The sequence below is a fragment of the Hakea prostrata genome, chromosome 6 (genome assembly GCF_041222555.1).
Source record: "Hakea prostrata isolate BN-2017 chromosome 6, UWA_Hpros_2, whole genome shotgun sequence".
Classification (NCBI taxonomy): Eukaryota; Viridiplantae; Streptophyta; class Magnoliopsida; order Proteales; family Proteaceae; genus Hakea; species Hakea prostrata.
Window position 1 is genome coordinate 13055538 of NC_142605.1, and position 20221 is coordinate 13075758.

Genomic DNA, 20221 nt, shown 5'->3' on the forward strand with positions numbered 1-20221 from the left:
ACCGCTTCTTTAGCTCCGAAAAGAAATCCTTATGAAGCTGCATTGTCTCTTTTGTGTTGTTGCAGCGATCTCGACAGCGACGCCGGTAATCCTGCATTTATTTTTTTTTGGCTCACTTCTCGGCTTCGCTGTCGAGATTTTGGTTGAGCCGTGACTTATGAGGGGCAACACATGGGACATATTGCAGATGAGATGGCATCCGAACATGGTGACTTGAGAACAATTTCCTTAAATTTTTCATCATCTGGATTCCATTTGGTGATGGTGGATTCTGCTTGCTTCAAGCTCTTGACAAAACAAAAATAACACATGGGAAGTAATTTCCTGTATGGTAAACCCAACAAAATAACAGTGGACGAAAGATTCTTCCACCCGGTTGCTTAAAGGTGGTTGTAAATTGTAATATGATTTGGCAAAAGACAAAAATCATGAATCTCAATCAATTCTCTTCTCTTTATGTAACTGCCTTTGCAAAAAGCACAATAAATTAATTTATTGTAAACCTGCCCTATCATATGTTCCCTTTATGTAACCGTACATAAAAAAATAAATAATTTGATAATGACATTTGATGATGTAAATTGGGTTAATTTAACCTTGACGATAATGTAACTTTACAAAACCGATGCAATTACTCAACCATGTGGTTGGTTCTCATAAATCTTAGAGAATTCCCACCAAACTTCGATTAATTCGTATTGTAATTAGTTCCACATCGACTGATGTGGGAATATGTTGAGAGGAGGAGGCTATAAAAGTAAGCCTCCTCCTTCTTTAAGCATCCCAAATATCTTTCCTCTATGATATTTCTTTATTTATAGTAGAGTTTTCTCTCTTGCCCATATATTCTTCTGTTCTTCTTTTCTCTTATTTGCTGATTGTTCTATTCAGTGGGTCCTTCATAACCCGACAATGGTATCAGAGCGAGGTTTTTCTGAAGTATGCTCTGTGGTTGCAGCATACTCTAATCTTCCACATCATAAAAGGAAAATTCCTTAGGGGTCTATTTGTTTGGTTTAGGGCGTGAGTATCTACTTATAGTATGCTCTGTGATTGCCACTTAGGTGGATCCTTTACATCAGAAAAATAGTAAGATATTGTCTTTCATCCTACGGAGGTGCTGCAGAAGTCGCAATTTCAAGTGGTTTCTTTTCGGGTATCCTAGAAAGGTGTATTGGGTGATTAAGTGCATGTGTAAGGAAATTTTGTGTAAGTTTTAGGTGGTGGTTCCAACTTCACATCTTCGCTCTTCACTGAGATTTTAAACGAATAAAAAGAGGAGAAATAGGTAGTGTTAAGGCAAAGGTTTCTATTCCAGGCAGCAGTTTCGGTGATTCCTGCGCTAAGAGACGAGAAGATGTGAAGAACAAGTGAACAACAGAAGATAGAAGGGCTTTGGGCATATTTCGGTTTTAGTTAATTGGAGCTAGACCAATGTTGAAAAACGTAAACTAGCATGATCCTTATGTGGGTTTAGCTAATCAATGGGTAGGGTAGGAATATTCGCCTACCTCACGTAACCACTATTGGAACTCATCAAGCGTGATTCGCATCCTCAGTTAAATTCTCCATAGGAATATGATGATTTTGAATTAGGATGTCAATGCGTTTTTGGACTGGAAGATACCCATGTGTAATTTTGTTCTAGGTTCTTTGATATGCCTTGTGTTGCAGCTTTGTTGTAGCATTCACAACCCAAATTCAAGGGAGGGAAAATTGACTTCCAACATTTATACCACTTATTATAGTTCTTTCCATCGTGTGCTCTCCAATTTAGGACCTCTAGTTTAATTCTTCTGTCCTTCATCTCTTTAGTTCATTAATCACAAAGTAATTTTGTCAATCTTGTTTAACTTAATCTTCCCTTTACACTGAGATTTACAAAAAAAATTCTCCGTGGGATTGATACCCTACTTACTATTTACTACCTAATTGTGACGCGTGCATTTGCTTAGCATTTTTAGACACAAGCAGATAGTTTACTAAGAGCATATCTGAATTTACAACATGCAGCCGTTTTTGTTGGCCTTTTGGTCTTGTTCTAGCTAGTATTGAAGTAATGGAAGATCCCTTTTTGTCAGTACTTCTATTCATTATTTTGGAAAATCAAGAGTTACTGTTTTTATTCATTCCATGAAGACCAACACGCAGCGCTTGAACTTACAGAAGAATCAGCCCATGAAGAATAACGTACAGTGCTTGAAGTTACATTAATTAAAAGAGTGAGAAACAGCACACCAAGGGCTGCCTACCTTACAATTGAGTGCACCAGCAGACTGAGTGAGGCTGCTGACAATGCTGCCGTCCTTTGGGCTAATAAGGTCTCCAGTGAGGAGGGCCTTCTTCTCAGGCCGGGGAACCCGATTCAACAAAGAAGGCACCATTCTCCATCACATCACCCTGCGATACCCACGCCCAATTCTTCCACTCGCTTTCTGGCGCTACAGCCCTCTTGGTAACCTCCTTGGTTCTCGATGAGCTTCCAGCGACAAAACGGTTGCCCTGGCTGAGGAAGGATGGATTTAAGCTACCCCCAATTGCATACATCCCCCATTCCGTGTAGTCATTGTTCACCACGTAAGCAAATCCATTTAGGACTTTGGGCAACCTCTGTGTTAATCCTTTCCCAAAATGGTTATAGGCTATCGTAACCTTCATCTTATTGTTAGCAGAGGTGTTTGCATTTAACAACATCACCTGTCAACACGATTGTTCACCAATAAGGAAGCAACAGTCAGTGGGTCGACTTGGAAGGTCGAAGTACTCTTATTTTTTACGTAGTCAATCCTTTTATAAAATAACTTAGTTATAGTTAGAGAAATCAGTTTTAGCAGGAGACTTATAGCAATTTGACTAGTTATACGTACGTGGTCATGATTACTGAAGTCGATGTTCGAGATGGTGATGGCAGTGGAACCCTCAACAGCATCGATTAGGCCATCTGCAGCTTTGGACATGGTCACGTGGTCGATCCAGATGTCAGAGGAGCTAAAATGTTGATGGCATCACCGTCCCTGACGGTGCGTTTTCCGTAGTGGTCGACAGAAGCTCGAATCATACCACCTGGAGTTGAAACGATGTCATGCATATGGAGGTTGGTGATGATGACATTGCGGATGGACTAGAGGGTAAAACCAGCGCCTTTGGTAATGTGGACATTGGCACCACGGCCATCGATAGTCTTGTCAGGGGCGATAATAAGCTCACCCTTGAGTACGATGTTCATGTCTTTCTCGAAGATTATCCATAGTGATTCCTTCTGAATGATGGCATGGCGGAGGGTGCCATTCTTTGGGTTGACCGTGTCATTGTCGGAGGGGTTAGTGACGGCATAAATCTTGCCGTCCTTGCCACCAGTAGCCTTCTTGCCGAAGCCCAAAGCGCAGTTGGCGTATGCCTTTCCATCATCGGCCTAGTTAGCCTTGCACCTCCAGCACGCATCTATTGGGTTCGTCGCCTGGCATGCTCCTCCAGTCTCCCCCAGCCTCCGTTGTCTTGTCCTGCATCATTCAATTATCCAGCCAAATCTATCGTAAGTACAGGAGTTATCCATTTCTCAACGTAAAATAGCTCAATTTATACATTATCCATGTCACATCCTCCCAGCCGGTACCCTATCTGGCATACCCGAGAGTGTGATCCACAGCCCGACGATCAGGTATCGAGTAATCAACCTCCCACATAAACAATAACATAATCATGAACAATCATAATAAAAGTGCGGAAGATAAACCATAGATTCAATAAGGAAAGCATGAATCATATATAAATCAGAATACTAGATATAATAAGAGTGTCAAAACAGATAAGTAAAGTGAGGCAAAATCCCACTCTACAACCAGCGGAAAAGTAGCTCTAAAAGAGAATAAACTAGACAGAATCTAATCCCAGTAGCAAGTACAATGGGTAACTAAATTGTTCTCCACTTTATAGACAACATCCTTATAAGTGTAAATCTCATAAATGGCACAAGGACGCTTCCACTCAATGGTCGGACTAAGCATCGTACGGAGCATAACCACTCGCGGGATCTTCAGTGTAATTGTGGTAACCGCAATCACCTTCCTGGAGATATGCCTCTTCGCCTTGCGCTTCTTCATAGGGACCGTGATAGTATTCAGTACCTGCAGAATAGTCTAACAAACATTGTACAATAAAGGAATGAGTTTCAAAGAAACTCGGTAAGGCAGTTAAATCCATAATAACATAAATGGCAGGATTTCAGAACAAACATAAATGCAATATGATATGAGACGAGCAATGAATGAATGAATCTAACTCTATGTATGCTGGTCTCTATTGGCAGACATGCTTTAAGTCATAGCACCGTACTTCTTTTGGAAGGTCTCATTCACTCATCATCGGTTGGTAATGGGTCCGGCATCCCTCGGGACATTCCATGGCTGGGGGTTAAGTCACCACTCTCTCACATCACCATTGGTCTAAGTACCGGCGCATGTCAGGGTAAAACCTAGCCAAATGCAAGTCTTCTACTTAGTTACATCAAGTCAGATCCAGATACGTACATTCCTCGTCCTTGACGATCCTTTCCGGTATCCTTCACACTAGAGTCCTCATAGTCCCTGACTACGGACTCATCAACCCTATTGATCATCCACATATGGTAAACGGGAAGCTCTCACGTCCTCTCACGGGTTGGTTACCGGTCTTAAGCGCCCGTGAGCCCAAGTCTAACCATATGCAACCCTACCAATAAATGGCCCCCACAATGTGATTCCTGTCCTCTCATGGGTTGGTTACCGGTCTTGAGCGCCCATGAATCCCCATTGCTACCACGGGTCGTTCGGTCTCAATACCCCTCCGATTAGGGTCTGACATACACAGGACATCCTAGCCAAACACTACTAAACAATCCTAGATATGTCATCCAACAGTTTAGGAAGGTGTCCAGGGGGCATCTCTGGAAACATCCCATAATATTCCCGTAGTAGTCCAAGGACAGAAGTGTCAAAAGGACACCTCTCCTTTCCAAACCATACTTAAGCATACACATGCATCAATTCATATCATCACATATATGGTAACTTCATATATGGAAAGAAATCAATAAATACAATCACTTGTATATAATCGGTAAGTAAATCATACATGAATCAATTCAACATGAATAAATAATGCTACTGTAATCAAAGTTATGCAACAGTAGTATATCATTGTAAGAATCTAATTTAGGAATCATATCTATGATATTCAAATATAGAAACTAGATTCATGCTATCTATGTAATTAAGGAAATAACCATCCTTACCTTTTATAACTCGCAAAGGAATTCTAAGAAATCATGTAAGATCTTGGCAAACTTGAGAAGAAGGTCCTAAACAAGTGCATACAACATATTAGGAAAGATCCCTAACAGGAAAGATACCAAAACATCCAACACAGACCAATTCTGGAGTTGCTGTACTCATTGGTCGAGTGGATTGGTCGACTGGTCCAGTCGACCATTCAGTCGACCAATGCAGACATTAGCCTAAAAACAGAGTTTTAAGATACGAAATCCGAATTTGGTGGTTCAAAAGGGTACTAATCAAGGGGTAAACTACATCAGTAGTATTCTAACATATAGGGGACCTCAAAACACTAATCCAAACAAGACATCAAGATCCAAATTAGGAAACAAAAAGTTACCATAATTAGATCAACCATGGATCTTGATGAATTCAAAATAGAAATCAAAGACAAGAACAATAGGAGGATGGATCATTGCTTCAGGTAAAGGTATCATGAAAAGCATACTTAGATCTTCAAGGAAATAGGCTTAAAAGCATAAATCTAAATAAGGAAACAAAACCTACCATATATGTAACTATCATGATTCATGAAGAACACATAGTATGGTAGAAGAGAACAACTAGAGATTGATAGATCATGGATCATGAAAAGAAAACACAGCAATTAACTACTAACATGATCAATATAGAAGATCCAAGGAGATAAGAATTCAAATCAGAAGTTTAACAAAGATTAGAACATGGTTTGATCATGATTCCTTCAAAAGCTTGCAATGATCATGGTTAAGATCATTGTTCTAGCCTTTAATCCTTAGGATAATCATGAGAGACAAGTCCAGTGACGTTTGCAACAGAGAATGTAGCATCTCCTCTACTGTCTCAACTCAAAAAGGAAAGAAAATAAGAGATAGAGGAGAAGAAGAGAGTGTAGACATACCATTTGATGAAAAGGAAGAGTTTCGACGAAGATCCGTCAAGAAAATCACCAAGGATGCAAGGGAGATGACTTGCAGAGGTCTTTGGTTCGTTCCAAAGAGTTTGGAGGCAGCAAATACAAAGTAGACTCGAGATTGGACTTAAATAGAGCAAGAAAAACCAAATTGCAAAGACAGCACTCATTGGTCAAGATCAGTCGACCAATGCTGACAGCAATTCCAAAACAGGGAATTGAAGACCCAGATCAAATCCAATCCTAAAGGGGTTTTGCACACATGTCAAGTGACTTACCTAATAGGTAGAAATGCCTTCAAACCAAGATAGAGAGCACTCCAAGTCCATCAACAAATCCGATCTTCATCAAGATTCAGTTTCCAAAAATAGAACTTCATCATCAACTCTCATGGATTCAAAGCCAGACACCAAGTCCTCCACTGGGATGGCCCAAAGCTGACTTCTTACTTTACTTCGGGTCATTGGACCTACAAATAACAAGGTTTCCAGGTCAAGGTTAGGGCTGGGTTTTACATTCTCCCCCCCTTAAAGAAATTTCATCCTCGAAATTGAAAGCGTACCTGTGCTTCCAAAGAGGTAAGGAAACTTCTCCTTCATGTCTTCTTCCTTCTCCCAAGAAGCTTCTTCAGGGGTATGGTTCTTCCACCGAATCTTCACCAAAGGGATGGTGCGATTCCGCAGCTGCTTGTCCTTCCTATCCAAGATTTCGGCCGGTTCTTCATCGTAGGTCAAATCAGCACTAAGTTCTTCAGGTGCTTGCTGCAAAATGTGTTCCGGATTCTCTATGTATTTTCGGAGCATCGAAATATGAAACACATTGTGAACACCAAGCAAGTGGCGGAGGTAATGCTAATCGATACGCAACAGGTCCAACCTTTTCCAAAATCTCGAAAGGTCCAATGAAACGAGGGCTAAGCTTTCCCTTAACATTGAATCTCATCACACCCTTCATTGGTGAAACCTTCAGAAAGACTTTCTCTCCAACTTGAAATTCCAAATCGGTCCTTCTCTTATCAAAGATAAGATTTCTGTCCTGATCAAGCGACTTAATCCTTTCTCTTATCACATCTACCATAGCACTCGTAGCTTCAATCATTTCAGGACCTAAGACTTTTCTTTCAATTGTCTCGACCCAAGACAAAGGTGTCCTACAAGTACTGCCATACAAAGCCTTGAATGGAGCCATGCCTATTGTTGCTTTATAACCGTTGTTATAGGCAAACTCAACCAAAGCTAGGTGTTCATCCCAATTACCACCCATATCCACCACACAAGATCCGAGCATGTCTTCTAATGTCCGAATTGTCCGCTAAGATTGTCCATCGACCGTGGATGATGAGCTGTACTCAAGTTCAATTGGGTTCCCAAGGCCTTCTCGCAAACTATTCCAAAACCTTGAGGTGAACCTAGGATCACGATCCGAAACAATACTCAATGGCACACCATGCAGACGAACCACATTATCCACATAAAGCCTTGCTAGCTTATCCGAGGTATGAGTGATCTTCATAGGAATGAAGTGGGCTGATTTGGTTAACCTATCAACAATCACCCACACAAGTGTCATTGCCTTTACTTGTCCGAGGCAAGCTAGTCACAAAGTCCATGGAGATATCCTCCCACTTCCAACTAGGAATAGGAAGAGGTTGAAGTAATCCAGATGGGGGTTGTCGAACGGCTTTCACACGTTGGCAAGTCTCACACTTGGCAACAAAATCATCAACATCAGCCTTCGAGACCAATCCACCAAAAATGTTCCTTCAAGTCCTTGTACATCTTGGTGCTTCCCGGGTGTATAGTAAAGACTGACTGGTGTGCTTCCTTCAATATTTCTTTCTTAATTTCATCGTTTGCAGGCACACACAGTCTTCCTCTAAACAACAAAGCACCATCCATGGATATACCAAAGTCGTGGTCCGACTCAGATTCGAAGAAATCTTCTCAACTTTGATCAAAAGCTCTTGATCGAACTTCTGAGAGCAACAATCTTATCTCTAAGACCAGATCTTGCCGTCATGGCGAAAGAATAAAATCAGAATTTTCAGGGACAATTTCCAAATCAAAACTCTCAATAGAAGACCACAATGGTAAACTCAAAGCATTCAAATCCAAAGTCTTCTTCCTGGTTCTTCCTACTAAGAGCATCAAGCAACAACGTTTGCTTTCCCAAGGTGATACCGAATATCACAATCATAATTGGAGACTAGTTCCAACCATCTCCTTTGTCTCATGTTCAACTCCTTTTGGGTAAAGAAGTATTTCAAACTCTTATGATCCATGAAAATGGCAATCTTCTCACCGTAGAGGTAATGTCTCCAAATCTTCAAAGCAAAGACAACAGCGGCAAGTTCAAGATCGTGAGTGGGGTAATTCCGCTCATAATCTTTCAATTGCCAAGAAGCATAGGCTACGACCTTGCCATGTTGCATCAAGACGCAACCCAATCCAATCTTTGACGATCGGTATAAACTGTCATACCACCGGAACTATCGGTATAGTCAAGACCGAGGCACTTGTCAATCTATCTTTCAACTCTTGGAAATTCTTCTCACAAAGGCGTCGGACCAAACAAACTTTTCTTCTTTCCTGGTCAACTTAGTCATAGGAGCAGCCAACCGAGAAAAGTTCTCAATAAACCTTCTGTAGTAACCCGCCAATCCAAGAAAACTTCTTATTTCCGTTACCGACTTTGGTCTTTCCCAATCAGCCACAGCTTGAACTTTTTCAGGATCGACACGAATACCTTCGGCTGAAACCACATGGCCAAGGAATACTACTCTCTTAAGCCAGAAATCACACTTGCTAAACTTAGCGTACAACTTCTTTTCTCGCAACCTTTGCAAAGTGATACTTAGATGGCTCGCATGCTCTTCTTCGCTCTTCGAATAGATCAAGATGTCGTCGATGAATACAATCACAAATTTATCAAGCACATCGTGAAATACTCGGTTCATGAGGTCCATGAACACCGCAGGAGCATTGGTCAATCCGAAGGGCATGACTCTAAACTCGTAGTGACCATATCGTGTTCGGAAAGCTGTCTTGAAGATATCACTAGACTTCACTTTCAATTGGTGATATCCGGATCTTAAGTCAATCTTTGAGAACACAACTGCACCCTTCAACTGATCGAAGAGATCATCTATTCTGGGCAGCGGGTATCTATTCTTGATAGTTAGCTTATTCAACTCACGGTAGTCGATGCACAAGCGCATACTACCGTCTTTCTTCTTGACAAACAAGACCGGAGCTCCCCAAGGTGATACACTAGGTTGTATGAAACCTCTATCAATAAGCTCATTCAACTGATTTTGCAACTCTTTCAACTCAGTAGGAGCCATCCTATACGGAGCTTTAGATACCGGAGCGGCACCAGGGACAAGATCAATAGAAAACTCGACATCCCCGTCTGGAGGCACTCCCGATAGATCATCAGGGAAGACATCAACAAAGTCGCAGACAACCCTGACTTCATTGACTCTTTTCTCCACTTTACCCTTGCCTTCAGTTGAAGCATCATCCACTAGGGCATAGACTTGCATCAGTGCAGACAGCACCTTCTTACAAACCCTTCTCTTTTCACCATGAAATTCTAAGCCCAGACTTCCACAAATATGGAACTGAATCTTCTTTGAGGAACAAAGAAACACAGCTTTGTGGGCTGTTAACCAATCAATTCCCAAAATAACATCGAAGTCCTTCATATCAAGAATTACAAAATTGGCTTCCAAGTTCTTCTCACCAATCAACACAGGACATTTAGATAACCCCTTATCTAGTTTCACAACAGACCAGAGGCGTACTAATCAATAAACAACTAGACAACTTCTCGGGGATTAGGTTAGTCTTCTTGATGAATGCAGATGACATGAACGAATGAGATGCACCCGTATCAAATAAGACAAATGCAGAAATAGAAGCAACTAACAATGTACCTGTAATCATTTCATGGCTTGGATCGTGCTCAGCACTGGAAATACTAAAAACTCTACCAGAGGGAGGAGCAGGAGCACTCTTCACCACTGGAGCAGCTGTTGGACAGGCCGCTTCGGACAGGCACGAGCGAAATGACCAGCTTGCTTGCAGTAGAAGCAAACAAGATTGCTGGGTCTAACTGGGGTGGTTGCAACAGAGGGCTTCTGAACAAAAGGCCTAGCACTTGCACTCGCTGGTGGTCGGTTTCCGCCATACTGTCTAAACTGGCCGGGCTGCTGAAAACCCGAGTTCTGACCTACACTCTTAGGCTGAAAGGTAGGAGTGGGGTAGGGTGTAGGTCTCACAAAACGCCGATCATTACGATCCACCAAACCAGGTTTCCTTGGCTGCCAGGGCTTTTGCACACGTGCACTTTCCTTCTCTGTTTCTTCCAATTTCTTCGAGTTCTGCACCACTTGAGCATAGCTCACTATAGGCTAGACTGTGAGGTAAGCTTTAATGGCAGGGCGCAGTCCTTTGAAGATCTTCTTCGCTTTGGTGAGGTCAACCTTCAGAGAATCTGGAGCAAAGAAATGAAGCTCCTCGAACTTCTGTTGGTACTCCAACACAGACAGAGATCCTTGTGTGAGAACCATAAACTCAGCTTCCTTCGCATCCTTCACCGCCTCGGGGAAATAATTCATACAAAAAGCCTCTTTGAACAACTCCCAAGTTACAACTCCTGCATGCAAACCTTCCAAAACAGGCCGAGTGGAGATCCACCATGCATCAACTTCTTGTTGCAACTTCTGTTCAGCAAACAGAATCTTCTGAGCTTCCGAGCATTGCAGATGTCGGAAAGCCTTCTCCAACTCATGAAGCCACTTGTTAGGAAACAAGAGGTCCTTGGTAACTCCAGTGAAAGTGGGTACTTGCATCTTCATAAAACTCTCCATCAAAGTAGTATGAGGAGTTCCACCTAAACCTCCCGCATTCGGGACTACGGCATGAGGATTCACATTAGCACCAGTTCGAGTCTCATTATGCAGAGTCATGAAACCCACCAACATCTGGTTGAACTAAGCTGCTTGCTGCTGCATCATATTGCCCATAATATTGGCAATATCTCGGAAACTTCCAACATTCGGGGCACCGGGTATCTCATGGGTACCCTGAGCAACATTAGGTATCTCACCACCTCCATGAGGTATTTCACCACCACCATGAGGTATTTCACCACCTCCTTGACCACTGGATTCACCACGCCCACTTCTCAGAGTAACCATTCTGCAAATCTGAGAACATCAAAATATCGAATCTCGAAGTTTCAACATAAACCACAAGTCCAAATGATTTGAAAACTTAAATCATGCTTAAATATATCCATATAGTCATCAAACAATAATCCAAAAGGCAAAAATCACATTTTCCAAAAATTCAATAGCAAAAGAGGTCTCTGTGACCATTGGTCAAGTGATTGGTCGACTGACCCAGTCGACCAATGAGTCGACCAATGGAGACAATGCGAAAATTCGCATTATAAGCCTCATTTCCACATTCCAACTTCATTTTATCTACTTTCAAAGGTGAGAGAGCTCTAGGGAAAGTCTCCAAAGGTTCTCACAAGTGTTCTTGAGGTGTTTTGGTGCTTCAACAACAACACAACAACACACAACCATCACAAACAAGGTAAATCTCTCATTCTTTCTTCCATTTTCATCTTCTCATGCTTGCATTTCAATCAAAACCATGCTTTGCTTGTATCCAATGCTAGAAATCATGCTTAGGAATACTTAGAAACATATTCCCTAGGTTTTAAACACAATGCCATGCATAGACAACAAGTTCTAACATATTGGTGTTCATCTCGCAACGTTTTCATACCGAAATCGTTATCTTTAGAAAATTTTCATTTTCTCTCAAACCGCTTGAAATTTTCGCACGAAATCAAATGCTACATGCTCAAGATGATATTGTTGATAGGTCCATAAAACTTGATTTAACCAATTTCAACTTTTAAAAAATCCAATTTTGACCTAAATTGCAAAATCCCCAAATTTTCCTTCTTGCTGAATTTTTCGCTTTAATCCAAGTTTTCGATCGATTTTCTTCAAATAAACTTCATAGACATGAAATTCCAAGTATTCCGCACATGCTAGTATGTTCAAATCAAATTTCCCCCAAATTTGAAATTTACCAAAAAATTACGAAAATACCCTTTTGGCTCAAATCTTAAAGTAGCACTAACTGGAAATGTCTCTTGTCTCTTTCACAGATACACACTATGCAGAGGGGAGGGCGAGGACGAGGTAGAGGTCGTGGTCGCATTGTAGGGGCACTTAGGGGCAGAGGTCAGGTTCCTTCAGAGCCTAGACAGGAGGTTCGGAGACCAGACATGTTCGACACACCTCAGGCAGAGTTCTTGTACGAGGCCTACTTCAGTTACTGTAACATCGAGATGGGACGTCTACTTCACCTACGCCAGCTCAGAGTCTTTATGATTCGGCAGAGATTCGACACGTTGCAGTGGACTCATCTCTTCACCGAGGATCTGCCGGTATACCCGGAACTAGTGAGGTTGTTCTTCAGCAACCTTACCTACACAGAGGAGGCTCGAGGTCAAGGACATCCACTTAGACTTGTCCTAAGGAGCAGGGTCTTCCGGACTCAGATTAGCTTTTCCACCCCAAAGACTTGGCTGAGATCTTGTAGGTTCCTTACTATCCACAGCAGTGTGTGCGGATACCTGCAGGAGCAGATCTGGACAGCCATCTGATGCCGTACGAGCTTCGCGAGATATGCTCTACACTATGGGATAGTCGTCGATGCTTCACTCCGTGGACCAGCGGGCGGATGACGGATTCTGCACGGATTATCGGTCGCATAGTCAGCCGAAACATTATGCCGAAGGCCGGACATCACCATCAGGTCACGGTGATGGAGGCCTTAGTCATCTACCGCATCCTCATGGGCTTCGAGATCGATCTCTCCTACATCATTCAGCAGGTCCTGCTGGACTTAGTTCTGCGGCCTAGCATGCGGAACCTTTGCTATGGGAGGCTACTGACCTTGATCTTCAGGCATTTCGGGGTGAGTTTCGAGGATACACCAGTGGACACCGGTTCACGGGATACTCTATCGGGACTCGGACCATTCGTCGATGAGACCGAGGCGATCGAGAGATCTCCTGGTCCGGAGGGTGAGGATGATGAGGAGTCGAGGGATGGGGATCAGGAGTCAGAGGATGGAGGAGAGGATATCGGTCCCGATAGTGATGATCAGGCCGGAGATGATACAGATGTGCACGAGGCGGGGCCAGTGCATCATGAGTTTCCTGCATCACACTTCGAGGCAAGTGGCCCTTCACATGCAGTTCCAGAGACTTCAGATCTTGAGGCACAGATGAGATCGATGACTTCCATGCTAGAGAGGATGGAGGTCAGACAGGAGCAGATGTACGAGAGGATGGAGTCACGACGAGATAGGATAGAGCATCGGGTGACTCGGCTAGCGGAGGAGTTAAGAGCATACGAGAGATCGAGAAGATCACCTAGATAGACTGTACCCTAGGATTTACATTTATGCATTTCAGATGTAATCGTTGTAAAAGCTTTTGAAATTAATGAAGTTCATTTTGTTTCACTTAATTATTGTATATTATGCACCTTTCTTTTCTTTGCATTAGTGACATTTGTTTAAGTATAATTATGGTATGTTATTCGAAATGTTCTGGTTATGCTTCATAGGTTAAGTTTCTAATCCAAGTGTTCTATTATTCACTTTTAAGAGTAGAAGAGTCATTTCAGATCAATGACTCAGGAATGTTCAGTTATTGTCTTTTGTGGTTAGGATTTCCTCGAACCTTGGGCTCTGATACCAATCTTGCACTGTAAAACCCAGCCCTAACCTTGACCCGGGAACCTTGTTATTTGTAGGTCCGATGACCCGAAGTAAAGTAAGAAGTCAGCTTTGGGCCATCCCAGTAGAGGACTTGGTGTTTGGCTTTGAATCCATGAAAGTTGATGATGAAGTTCTATTTATGGAAACTGAATTTTGATGAAGATCGGATTAGTTGATGGACTTGGAGTGCTCTCTATCTTGGTTTGAAAGCATTTCTACCTATTAGGTAACTCACTTGACTTGTGTGCAAAACCCCTTTAGGATTGGACTTGATCTGGGCCTTCAATTCCCTGTTTTGGATTTGCTGTCAGCATTGGTCGACTGATTGGTCGACTAGGCCAGTCGACCAATCCACTCGACCAATGAGTGCTGTCTTTGGCAATTAGGTTTTTCTTGCTCTATTTAAGTCCAATCTCGAGTCCACTTCGTATTTGCTGCCTCCAAACTCTTTGGAACGAACCAAAGACCTTTGCAAGTCATCTCCCTTGCATCCTTGGTGTTTTCTTGACGGATCTTCGTCGAAACTCTTCCTTTTGCATCAAAAGGTATGTCTACTCTCTCTTTTTCTCCTCCATCTTTGTATCTTCTTTCCTTTTTGAGTTGAGACAGTTGAGGAGATGTTGCATTCTCTGTTGCAAACATCTCTGGACTTGTTCTCATGATCATCCTAAGGATTAGAGGCTAGAACAATGATCTTAACCATGATCATTGCAAGCTTTTGAAGGAATCATGATCAAACCATGATCTAATCTTGTTAAACTTCTGATTTGAATTCTGATCTCCTTGGATCTTCTATTTTGATCATGTTAGTAGTTAATTACTGTGTTTTCTTTTCATAATCCATGATCTATCAATCTCTAGTTGTTCTCTTCTACCATACTATGTGTTCTTCATGAATCATGGTAGTTACATATATGGTAGGTTTTATTTCCTTATTTAAATTTATGCTCTTAAGCCTATTTCCTTGAAGATCTAAGTATGTTTTCATGATACCTTTACCTGAAGCAATGATCCACCCTCCTATTGTTCTTATCTTTGATTTCTATTTCGAATTCATCAAAATCCATGGTTGATCTAATTATGGTAACTTTTTGTTTCCTAATTTGGATCTTAATGTCTTGATTTGATTAGTGTTTTGAGGTCCCCTATATGTTAGAATACTACTGATGTAGTTTACCCCTTGATTAGTACCCTTTTGAACCACCAAATTCGGATTTCATATCTTAAAACTCTGTTTTTTAGGCTACTGTCTGCATTGGTCGACTGATTGGTCGACTGGACCAGTCGACCAATCCACTCGACCAATGAGTTCAGCAACTCCGAGAATTGGTCCTGTGTTGGATGTTTTGGTATCTTTTCTCGTTAGGGATCTTTCCTAATATGTTGTATATACTTGTTTAGGACCTTCTTCTCAAGTTTGCCAAGATCTTACTTGACTTCTTAGGATTCCTTTGCGAGTTATAAAAGGTAAGAATGGTTATTTCCTTAATTACATAGATAGCATGAATCTAGTTTCTATATTTGAATATCATTGATATGTTTCCTAAATTAGATTCTTACAATGATATACTACTGTTGTATAACTTTGATTACAGTAGCATTGCTTATTCATATTAAATTAATTCATGTATGATTTACTTACCAATTATATAAAGTGATTGTAATTATTGATTTCTTTCCATATATGAAGTTACCATATATGTGATGATATGAATTGATGCATGTGTATGCTTAAGTATGGTTTGGAAAGGAGAGGTGTCCTTTTGACACTTCTGTCCTTGGACTACTACGGGAATATTATGGAATGTTTCCGGAGATGCCCTCTGGACACCTTCCTAAACTGTTGGATGACATATCTAGGATTGTCTAGTAGTGTTTGGCTAGGATGTCCTGTTATGTCAGACCCTAATCGGAGGGGTATTGAGACCGAACGACCCATGGTAGCAGTGGGGATTTATGGGCGCTCAAGACCGGTAACCAACCCGTGAGAGGACAGGAATCACATTGTGGGGGCCATTTATTGGTAGGGTTGCATATGGTTAGACTTGGGCTCACGGGCGCTTAAGACCGGTAACCAACCCGTGAGAGGACGTGAGAGCTTCCCGTTTACCATATGTGGATGATCAATAGGGTTGATGAGTCCGTAGTCAGGGACTATGAGGACTCTAGTGTGAAGGATACCGGAAAGGATCGTCAGGGACGAGGAATGGACGTATCTGGATCTGACTTGATGTAACTAAGTAGAAGACTTGCATTTGGCAAGGTTTTACCCTGACATGCGCCAGTACTTATACCAAATGGTTGTGAGAGAGTGTGTTGACTTAACCCCCTGAGTTGAATAAGTTGACTATCAAGAATAGATATCCGCTGCCCAGAATTGATGATCTCTTCGATCAGTTGAAGGGTGCAGTTGTGTTCTCAAAGATTGACTTAAGGTCCGGATATCACCAATTGAAAGTGAAGTCTAGTGATATCTTCAAGACAGCTTTCCGAACGCGGTATGGTCACTACGAGTTTAGAGTCATGCCCTTCGGATTGACCAATGCTCCTGCGGTGTTCATGGACCTCATGAACCGAGTATTTCATGATGTGCTTGATAAGTTTGTGATTGTTTTCATTGATGACATCTTGATCTATTCGAAGAGCGAAGAAGAGCATGCGAGTCATCTAAGTTTCACTTTGCGAAGGTTGCGAGAAAAGAAGTTGTTCGCTAAGTTTAGCAAGTGTGATTTCTGGCTTAAAAGAGTGGTATTCCTTGGTCATGTGGTTTCAGCCGAAGGTATTCGTGTCAATCCTGAAAAGGTCCAAGCTGTGGCTGATTGGGAAAGACCGAAGTCGGTAACGGAAATAAGAAGTTTTCTTGGATTGGCGGGTTACTACAGAAGGTTTATTGAGAATTTTTCTCGGTTGGCTACTCCTATGACTAAGTTGACCAGGAAAGAAGAGAAGTTTGTTTGGTCTGACGCCTGTGAGAAGAATTTCCAAGAGTTGAAAGATAGATTGACAAGTGCCCCGGTTTTGACTATACCTGATAGTTCCAGTGGTATCACAGTTTATACCGATGCGTCAAAGATTGGTTTGGGTTGTGTACTGATGCAACATGGCAAGGTTGTAGCCTATGCTTCTCGACAATTGAAAGATTATGAGCGGAATTACCCCACTCACGATCTAGAACTTGCCGCCGTTGTCTTTGCTTTGAAGATTTGGAGACATTACCTTTACGGTGAGAAGATTGCCATTTTCACGGATCATAAGAGTTTGAAATACTTCTTTACCCAAAAGGAGTTGAACATGAGACAAAGGAGATGGTTGGAACTAGTCTCCGATTATGATTGTGATATTCAGTGTCACGCCCTCCCAGCCGGTACCCTATCTGGCATACCCGAGAGTGTGATCCACAGCCCGAAGATCAGGTATCGAGTGATCAACCTCCCACATAAACAATAACATAATCATGAACAATCATAATAAAAGTGCGGAAGATAAATCATAGATCCAATAAAGGAAGAATGAATCATAAATGAATCAGAATACTAAATATAATCAGAGTATCAAACAGATAAGTAAAGCGAGGCAAAAATCCCACTTTACAACCAGCGGAAAAGTAGCTCTAAAAGAGTAAACTAGACAAAATCTAATCCCAGTAGCAAGTACATTGGGTAACTAAATTGTTCTCCACTTTATAGACAACATCCTTGTAAGTGTAAATCTCATAAATAGCACAAGGACGCTTCCACTCAATGGTCGGACTAAGCATCGTACGGAGCATAACCACTCGTGGGATCTTCAGAGTAATTGTGGTAACCGCAATCACCTTCCTGGAGATATGCCTCTTCGCCTTGCGCTTCTTCATAGGGACCGTCATAGTACTCGGTACTGCAGGGATAGTCTAACAACATTGTACAATAAAGGAATGAGTTTCAAAGAAACTCGGTAAAGCGATTAAAAATCCATAATAACATAAATGGCAGAATTCCAGAACAAACATAAATGCAATATGATATGAGACAAGCAATGAATGAATGAATCTAACTCTATGTATGCTGGTCTCTATTGGCAGACATGCTTTAAGTCATAACACCGTACTTCTTTAGGAAAGTCCACTCACATCCTCAACCATTTAAGATATCTTGGATTCTCTCACGGATCATTTCACCGGTCTTGAGCAGCCGATTGGTAAAGGGTCCTTCATCCCTCGGGACAAACCATGGCGGGGGTTAAGTCAACACACTCTCTCACAACCATTTGGTATAAGTACTGGCGCATGTCGGGGGTAAAACCTAGCCAAATGCAAGTCTTCTACTTAGTTACATCAAGTCGATCCAGATACGTCCATTCCTCGTCCCCGACGATCCTTTTCGGTATCCTTCACACTAGAGTCCTCATAGTCCCTGACTACGGACTCATCAACCCTATTGATCATCCACATATGGTAAACGGGAAGCTCTCACGTCCTCTCACGGGTTGGTTACCGGTCTTAAGCGCCCGTGAGCCCAAGTCTAATCATATGCAACCCTACCAATAAATGGCCCCCACAATGTGATTCCTGTCTTCTCACGGGTTGGTTACCGGTCTTGAGCGCCCATGAATCCCCATTGCTACCACGGGTCGTTCGGTCTCAATACCCCTCCGATTAGGGTCCGACATAACAGGGACATCCTAGCCAAACACTACTAGACAATCCTAGATATGTCATCCAACGGTTTAGGAAGGTGTCCAGAGGGGGCATCTCCGGAAACATCCCATAATATTCCCGTAGTAGTCCAAGGACAGAAGTGTCAAAAGGACACCTCTCCTTTCCAAACCATACTTAAGCATACACATGCATCAATTCATATCATCACATATATGGTAACTTCATATATGGAAAGAAATCAATAATTGCAATCACTTGTATATAACTGGTAAGTAAATCATACATGAATCAATTCAACATGAATAAATAATGCTACTGTAATCAAAGTTATGCAACAGTAGTATATCATTGTAAGAATCTAATTAAGGAAACATATCAATGATATTCAAATATAGAAACTAGATTCATGCTATCTATGTAATTAAGGAAATAACCATCCTTACCTTTTATAACTCGCAAAGGAATCCTAAGAAATCAAGTAAGATCTTGGCAAACTTGAGAAGAAGGTCCTAAACAAGTATATACAACATATTAGGAAAGATCCCTAACAGAAAAGATATCAAAACATCCGGAACAGACCAAATCTGGAGTTGCTGTACTCATTGGTCGAGTGGATTGGTCGAGTGGTCCAGTCGACCAATGCAAACAGTAGCCTAAAAAAACAGAGTTTTAAGATATGAAATCCGAATTTGGTGGTTCAAAAGGGTACTAATCAAGGGGTAAACTACATCAGTAGTATTCTAACATAGAGGGGACCTCAAAACACCAATCAAATCAAGACATCAAGATCCAAATTAGGAAACAAAAAGTTACCATAATTAGATCAACCATGGATCTTGATGAATTCGAAATAGAAATCAAAGACAAGAACAATAGGAAGATGGATCATTGCTTCAGGTAAAGGTATCATGAAAACATACTTAGATCTTCAAGGAAAAGGCTTAGAAGCATAAATCTAAATACGGAAATAAAACCTACCATATATGTAACTACCATGCTTCATGAAGAACACATAGTATGGTAGAAGAGAACAATTAGAGATTGATAGATCATGGATCATGGAAAGAAAACACAGTAATTAACTACTAACATGATCAATATAGAAGATCCAAAGAGATCAGAATTCAAATCAGAAGTTTAACAAGATTAGATCATGGTTTGATCATGATTCCTTCAAAAGCTTGCAATGATCATGGTTAAGATCATTGTTCTAGCCTCAAATCCTTAGGATGATCATGAGAGCATGTTCAGAGATGTTTGCAATAGAGAATGCAACATCTCTTCTACTGTCTCAACTCAAACAGGAAAGAAAACAAAGATGGAGGAGAAGAAGAGAGAGTAGACATACCTTTTGATGCAAAAGGAAGAGTTTCGACGAAGATCCGTCAAGAAAACACCAAGGATGCAAGGGAGATGACTTGCAAAGGTCTTTGGTTCGTTCCAGAGAGTTTGGAGGCAGCAAATACGAAGTAGACTCGAGATTGGACTTAAATAGAGCAAGAAAAACCTAATTGCCAATGACAGCACTCATTGGTCGAGTGGATTGGTCGACTGGCCCAGTCGACCA

At 41.6% G+C, this 20221-nt stretch overlaps 1 pseudogene; it reads right to left on the reverse strand.

Annotated features, from left to right (window-relative positions):
* Positions 1-2346: 2346 nt before the first annotated feature.
* LOC149012272 (putative pectate lyase P59 pseudogene) overlaps positions 2347-20221 on the reverse strand; it is a 42047-nt pseudogene continuing 24172 nt past the window's right edge.